This window comes from Lissotriton vulgaris, chromosome 1_1 (assembly GCF_964263255.1).
Source record: "Lissotriton vulgaris chromosome 1_1, aLisVul1.2, whole genome shotgun sequence".
In the NCBI taxonomy this organism is placed as follows: domain Eukaryota; kingdom Metazoa; phylum Chordata; class Amphibia; order Caudata; family Salamandridae; genus Lissotriton; species Lissotriton vulgaris.
This window is the reverse complement of record NC_141685.1, coordinates 240,753,753-240,762,062: the sequence shown is the minus strand read 5'-3', so window position 1 is coordinate 240,762,062 and position 8,310 is coordinate 240,753,753. Positions and strand designations below refer to the sequence as shown.

Here is an 8,310-nt window from a genome sequence, read left to right as displayed (position 1 = left end):
GGGGCGACTGACTTTGGGACGCAGTGGCTCACGGTTCGATTCCCGGTGCCGGCAGCATATCAGCCCAGCACCATGTGACTATGACCAATAGCTCGCTTAATCTTCCCGACTGTCCCCTAGCACCTTTACACCTTCGGGTAATTGTTCATACTTTACAAATACTGGACATTTACATATTTTATACATCTATATTTTTTGCATCGATATTTTTTAGTCAATATTGTTGTACTTACCTGTTCAAGTATAGGAGTCGATATTTTTGTCTATATTTTTTACTTAATATTTTTTACATTGATATTTATTACATCAATATTGTGTCAGTGAACCAAGTTACTACCACCAAAAAGGAGCAGTAATAAGTCCAGCAACACACATGGCCAACCACTCATACTGCCATATCCTCTCACAGAAAATAATGGAGGCAAGGAAATTATATTATATTCGTTTATGTTGCTATTTCACACTTTTAAAGATACATATCAATTCAATAGAATTTTAAAACAGCATATATGTTTACAATCATTATTTTATGGTAAGATATGTTAATAACCTTTAACTTAAAAATAATTGTGACTAACATGTTCTTAAAAATTTCAATTTCAATGAATTCTGTACTTAACGTGTTGGAGGTTTGAGAGCATATCATAGTACATAAATACAAATATTTGACTTTAGGTGCTTTTCAAAAAAATCATATTTTTAAATTTTGTATTTAACACCTTAGCTGCTTTGCAAATATCCCTCCCGAGTGCTGCGCTGTCCATTGGAACTAGTGCTGAATGGACGTCCAATGGTCGTGCGCAGCACTGCGGAGGTAGCGCTTGTGACGACCGTTGGCCGTCAGCAGCGCTTAAGAGGCTATTATAGTTAGTTTAGCTCCACAACCACTCCAGTTGCCAGTGACAGTCCTACTTCCAGCCCAGACCGGGAAAGCAGCACTTTTTCGCCATTATTGATAGCCTCATGGAATATGGCAGACTTGGCAAGCAAATGACTTCATATAGACCACAAATAAAGCATGTTCATCACTCAGTGTGTGCTTTTCTTATTAGGCGGTTAGTAAGAGTATTAATGGATTGACGTCTTTGTGGCTGCTTCATGTGATGGTTTTGCAATGGTGACACCTCCTCCCCAGGGTTGACAGTGAGCACCTTTTATTCTCGCACATTGTCTGTCTCATGTAGAGTCATTACATTTACAACTGAAGATTTTGCACTGATATATCTTTTTTATGGTTGAGGGTTCTTTCATGTTGAATCAAGCTGACTCTCTGACTGATGTTTTTCTGGTATTTAGTACAATGATGAGGTTTTTACCTGGTGTGTTTTCTCTCATGTTGAACGAGACTGGCTTTCAGACTGAAGCTTTCAAAGCTTTCGGAGAACTATTAATGCTTTTGCCCAGTGTGAATTCTCTTGTGTCTAGTGAAAGTTATTTTAAACTACAGCTTTTCTGGAATTCAGAGCACTGATAGGGTTTGAGCCCAGTATGGATTCTCTGTTGTTGAATTAAGTGGAATCTCTGACAGAATTGTTTCTGGCATTCACTGCATTGATAAGTTTTTCCCCAGTGTGAGTTCTCTCATGATGAGTGAGATATGCTTTCACACCGAAGCATTTCTGGCATTCAGAACACTGATACGGTTTGAACCCAGTATGGATTGTCTCATGTTTAGTTAAAGCACCTTTGGTACCGAAACGTTTTTGACATTCAGAGCACGAATACGGTTTATGCCCAGTGTGGGTTCTTTCATGCCGAGTAAGGTCATATTTCTGACAGAAGCTTTTCCAACAATTAGAGCACTGATAAGGTTTCTGCCCAGTGTGAGTGCTCTCATGTCGAATGAGATGGTCTTTCTGACCAAAGCTTTTCTGGCATTCAGAACACTGATAAGGTGTTTGACAAGTGTGGATTCTCGTGTGGCGAGTGAGACTGCCATAACATCTGAAACTTTTCTGGCACTCCGAGCACTCATATGGTTTTTCTCCAGTGTGGATTCTCTTGTGTCGAGTGAGACTGCCGTGAAAACTGAAGCTTTCTAGGCACTCGGAGCACTGATATGGTTTTTCACCAGTGTGGATTCTCACATGTCGAATGAGAGAGGATTGGTGACGGAAACCTTTATGGCATTCAGGGCACTGATGAGGGTGTTGTCCAGTGTGGATCATCATGTGTTGAATGAGACTGCCCCGAACACTGAATCTTTTTTGACACTCGGAGCACTGATATGGTTTTTCTCCAGTGTGGATTCTCACATGTTTAATGAGATAGGATTTGCCATTGAAACCTTTCTGGCACTCGGGACACTGATAAGGTTTTTGTCCAGTGTGAGTTCTCTTGTATTTAGTGAGGTGGGATTGATAACTAAATCTGTTCTCACATTCATTGTTCTTATTCGAAATGTATGCAACTCCGTGTTGTGTTTGTTCCTGGATACATGCCATCTTAAGACTGAATCTGATTCCAGAGTTTGTACTTGTTTATATTACACTCAGCATTAACTTCTAAAATAAACTGAAGAGGCTCTTATTAACATTTGAATCGAAATAATTATAGCTTTTATCTGGACATCAATTTCCTACTTATAAAGGCAGCCTATCTAACTTGTCTTATAACTTTCACTCAGGACCCCCCAGTAATTAGTAAGATGTCTCCTTTGGATTCATTTTCTCTAAGTTATGCCGGGGTGATTTTTGACTCCAGTTTATCAAATTTGATTTAGGATTTTTAAAAACACTGATAAGGTCTTTGGTATTTAGTGTTTGCCTGTTAAGTATATTTGCTTATACAAGTAATGACAGGTGAATAGGTATTACAGGGTGGTTTATGAATTATCAATAGCAAAGCATTGGTCCCTTTTAAGATTACTATGCCAGTATATGCTTTTTCGCTCAACGGCTAAGACAGATACATGATCAATTTGGAGGTCCAGGACACTTTAAAACCACTCAGATCCACCCAACAGACAGAGTTGGTGGGGAAAATCTTTCTATATGGGAAATGATAATACAGCGTGTTTACGGTAATGACATCTGAGAGAGAACATTTATTTTAAACAATGTTTTCTCTCCTCTGAATCACAGGTGATGTAGACAACAGCTTGCCCTGTTAAACTGATGTAATTAGTCTTCTTGACAGTTCTGTCACATCACATGTACATCTACTGATCTGGTGGGTAGCGGTTTGGGTCTCCAAGGCTTTTCTCATAAACCATTAGACAGAATTTACAACAGTGATTATTCTCAAGTGCACTGCATGGGTATTAATTGTTGCCAATGTTTTTTGTTCTACCAATCTTAAAATGTTTACATTACGTGAAAATATTCTTACAATTAGTAGATGTAGACTTTCAATTTGCACTTGTCTTTCAATTATATTTCAGAGGCAACTCAATTTCAGTAACAGATTCTTGGTAAACATTTATGGTCATTTTCCTTTACAGATTTTGACAACTTTCACATTAAGCAGTTTCTTCCGCTCCAAGTTCCTCACCATTCCTAGCACTTCGAATGTGTTTCTCCCCTAGAGCTCCCGAATGTTTTAACTTTCCTTGAATTAATCCTTTTTGTTGTGTTTCAATGCATTTAAACCTTCTTTTTTCTGTTCGTGTTTCAATGACCTGTAGAAATAGAGTTAGATATTGTAAATAAACATGAAGAAAAAGTATGTATGACCTTATACTTTGCTGAAAGAAACATTTACAGAAACAAGATAGATAATCTGTTTGAGTTGAATTTCTGATAGTGGTGAAACAGCACTTGGATACTGTGTAGCTCGGGAGCTTGGGAACACTGGAAGTCGAGATTGTGAGTGCAAAAGAAGTGAATATTTAAGAAAGAAACAAAAGTAACACATATATTGTGAATGAGATTCTCAGCAGCCAACACCATTAATTTATACTTTTTGTGGCAATGGCTGGCATCATAGTGAGATATTTGTAATACTCTTTTATCAATTATCAGATGCAATTTACTCCCCTACCCACGTACAGTATTCATCTATTCCTTATCCCGTAATTTAGTAAGGGACATTTGATTGAATAAAGGAATTACTGCTTTAAATGCCACCATACAGTGAGACTGAGTCCAACTAGCTTAGAGGAATTCACCATTTCAAATTGTGGGATAGATAAGGACTTACTTGGTGGCCAGAAACTTATCACACTCCTTCAACAGGACCCGAGCACTGCAACACCTGAAAAAGGGGAAGAAAACAAAGGAGATCAAAAAGGACAGGATAAGACAAAACAACAAAGGATAGAGAAAAAAAGACTATCTTCCACTTCACCACAGGGACCCAGCACAGCCCATTAATGGCAAATAAGACAGATAAGGGCAGGATTAGAGGACATGATGAATAGGAAACGTGGAAGTCAGATGCAGAGAGCAAGGAACAGCTGGGCAACACAGGAGGCAACTCCTCGAGGACCAGTGCATCCCAACCCAGGAAGAGACCGTACCTGCACTAGGCCGCACCACATTCACATAATAATGCAAATGTGTCTCCATCTGGTGGATGCCAAAGTACGCGGCTGGTTGTACACATTAGTGGGAATGCAAACATTGAAGGGGGAGGTCTGCAGGAACATTGGGAGGCCTGGACACTACTACAACACCCTGCATGGCGACACACTTTGCCAGAGAACTCTTAGTATTCATAAGAGCCCTGGAGTAAAAGGAAGGAAGAAGAAAGCTTTCCATAATTTATTCAACTGGAGTTGATTAGCTTGACCGTGGAGAATATAAACTTTTGTAAGAAAGCACACTCAAAGCAGCTTGTAAACAATCAAAGAGGACTAAATAAAAGTCACATTTTCTTTTATGAATAAAAGCTATATAGCTAGGGAATAATCTGTAGATGTAGTTAAATTCCGGAAGCTGAAGAGATACAAAAAATAGAGAGAGAGGGAAAGAGAGAAAGAGAGAGAGAGCGACACAGAGAAGAAATAAGAGAAAAGAAACAGACGGTAATGGGAAACCTTCCCTTACAATTATTTTGTTTGTTCCCCCGGGGATGGCAGGTACACCACCTTGTCCATCGTGGAATACCTTGAAAGCAAGTAAAGAGACCCTTCAACCAAGAGCTTATTTGCATTAAACATGACTCACACTACATTCCATCTACCAAACAAACATTCTTAACTTACAAAGCAAAAGGAACTTTGTTCTCTAACTATTGTTAAGCACCTTCGGTCTATAAATAAATAGATTTTTTTAAAACCTTTTTATTCTACTGGTACATATGATGAAACGCACAACACACATCTTCCTCTAAATCAAAACCTTGTGCTACAACGAGCACACCATGAAGCCTTGTTGAACAAGGTCTGGGTGGATATATAGTTCACCCACAGGCGGGAAAAGGTCTGAATGAACATACAGGCCACCGACAGGCTAAACAAGGTATGAAAGAACAGCCTGAGCACCTTCAGGATGATGAACAAGGTCTGAGTGAACAGACAGTGGATGCACAGGCTGGAAAAAGTCTGGGTGAGTATGCAGCGCATTTACAGGTTGAACAAGGTGTGAGTGAACATATAGCACACCTACAGGCTCAGCTAGCAGACCCTAACAGCAGAGCCACTTCTTCATAACTATATCTTTCCATTTAGAGCCTATGAAACATGACAATTCAAACAATCTGGTGGTCAAACAGCATGTTAAAGTTCTTGTACATAATTCAGTCAACCCATTTGAGCTTTTTAAGTATATCTGTGATTTCCTGTTTATTCAAGTGTGTTTCCTGAATCGCAATGATCTGCGTGGGTGAATCCCTTAGGTATTGTAAGATTCTATTTCTTCTAGCCCTAACACGCATACCATTTACATTCCAGGATATGTCTACCATTAATATTTAACGCTCAAATGGGTTGATAAATTTATAACTAAGGACCACAATACCAGTATTCGAGGCACAGCTATTATCTTTAAAAAAGCAGCAAGGGCCCAGATTACGAGTTGGGAAATAGATGCGAGTAGTAGATGGTTGATAGTTAAGGCTCAACTACATTCGAAGGATATCACTATTATAAGCTATTATGGACCTAATCAGGACGATCCTTCTTATTTAAACATCCTGCAGAACCATTTGATTACCTGCTCAGATCCTATAGTATGGGTGGGAGATTTCAACCTCGTCCTAGACCCGAAGTTAGATAAATCCCCTACTTCCAGAGCGGTTGCTCATAGTAATATGAGGGACACACTACTCAGATGTATGTCGAATCTTGGCCTAATAGATTTATGGAGGCAAAGGTCTGGCAATGCTATGGGTGTTTCTTACTATAATTATAAATACAGACACAAATCACGAATTGACTATGCTCTATTTAGTCGTTCCATTAAGGATTGGGTCAAACATATAACTTACCTCCCTCTACACTTGTCAGATCATTCTGCTATTTTTTTCTCTGTAAAAGTGGACCAGAACTCTACTCACCATTCTTGGTCGTTCGACAGAACAATTTTACTGGAGGAAGAGGAGAAAGACTATTTGACGCATGAAACAGTCTCCTTTTTAGAGCAAAATTTAGGCTCTACTTCTCTGGTCATAGTATGGGAGGCTTGGAAGGCCTTCATTAGGGGCTGCATTACAGGAAGGGCCTCATACAGGAGAAAGAAATATGAAGAGGGAATACGACATATTGAGCAAGAGTTGAGTCACTTAGAATCATTAGATCAGTTCCCTTCAGACAATCAAAAGGAAAAAACAGAATTAAAAACCAAGCTAGACATACTACTACAGGAGAGGATAAATAAAAGATGGCAGCAAAGCAAACTTGCTCACTTCGAATATGGTGAATCTGCAGGAAAATTGTTGGCCTGGAAAATTAAAGCTGAGCAATCCAGAAATTTTATTAAAGAAGTGAGGGTTGCTGGAGAAGCTAATAGCAGGTCAACAGACTCGGCCATAGGGGAAGCCTTCAGTGAGTTCTTCCAGAATATATACACGGAGGAACTGAACGTTAATGCAGATGAAAGGAATGAATGGCTGAATAATATAACTCTCCCGGAATTGGAGGGCAACCAAACGGAATATATAGAAAAGGATATAACGGAATTAGAAGTCTCTAATACCATTAAGCAACTATCACAGGGCAAAGCCGCGGGACCAGATGGTCTCCCCGGAGAATTATATAGGATGCTTAATTCTACGCTTACCCCAGTCCTTACGAATCTTTTTAATGATATAATGGCTAGAGGGCTAGCACCTCCAAGCTCCTGGGGGGAGGCAAATATAGCCTTAATATTAAAAGCAGGCAAAGACCCAGCCGAATGCGGATCTTATCGCCCAATCTCGCTTCTCAATAATGATTACAAGATTTTCACCTCAATTTTGGCTGCGAGATTGGGAAGCGAGATTGGGTCGATAATCCACTCTGATCAAAAGGGGTTTATTAGAGGCCGGCAATTGGCTGATCTAACCTACGATCTGGTGGGTGCCACGGATATTGCCTCAACTTTCGGTCTACCCCTCGCCATCATGACCCTCGACGCCACTAAAGCGTTCGATAGGGTAAATTGGGAATACCTAAATTTAATAATGAATAAATTCCATCTGGGACCCAAATTTTGTAGGACCATAGGCTTATTATATAACAACCCTAGAGCATCCCTATTAATAAATGGCACACGAACCACTCCTTTTAAAATCACCCGAGGAACAAGGCAGGGCTGCCCCCTATCCCCTCTCCTCTTTAATCTATATGTTGAACCGTTCGCACAATCCATTAGAGAGGACACCAATATTCCACATTTTATTTTCTCGGGCTGGGAAAAGAAGATCGGCCTCTACGCCGATGACATACTCATTTATACAACTGATCCTACATTGGCATTCCCCGTAATTATAAAGAAGGCAGAGATTTTTGGGAAATTCTCGGGTTATGAAATTAACGCAGGAAAAACCGAAATTATGGTTTGGAATATTCAAAATCTTCAACTCCCGGTAAAATCATCAATGAGGTACCTGGGAATTACAATAACTAAAGACCCAGAGCACTTGGTGCAAAACAACTTAGCTCGTATTTCCCGAGAATCCCAAATTTTGATGAAAGCCTGGTCCTTCCTCCCACTTAACATCTATGGGAGAACTAGCTTGATAAAAATGAGTATTCTCCCGAAATGTACTTTTATCTTTAATTCCATTCCGCTAGTTTTTGACACCAAACAGCTTGCAAAATGTCAGCAAAATATTAATTCTTTCATTTGGGGTTATAAATACAGCAGAGTAGCTTGGAAAAAATTGAGAAGGAGAAGAGAAAAAGGAGGGCTTGCATTGCCAGACCTGGAATACTATGCTTGGGCATTT

General features: G+C 39.6%; 1 pseudogene across 1 annotated transcript in view; it reads right to left on the bottom strand.

Annotated features, from left to right (window-relative positions):
* Positions 1 to 433: 433 nt before the first annotated feature.
* Positions 434 to 8,310, bottom strand: part of LOC147745346 (uncharacterized) — an 86,248-nt pseudogene continuing 78,371 nt past the window's right edge. Inside the window, exons 2-3 of the transcript XR_015307487.1 lie at positions 4,141 to 4,194; positions 434 to 3,619 (exon numbers count right to left, since the gene is read on the bottom strand). The product of XR_015307487.1 is annotated as an uncharacterized LOC147745346 (transcript). The remainder of the gene's footprint in view (positions 3,620 to 4,140; positions 4,195 to 8,310) is intronic.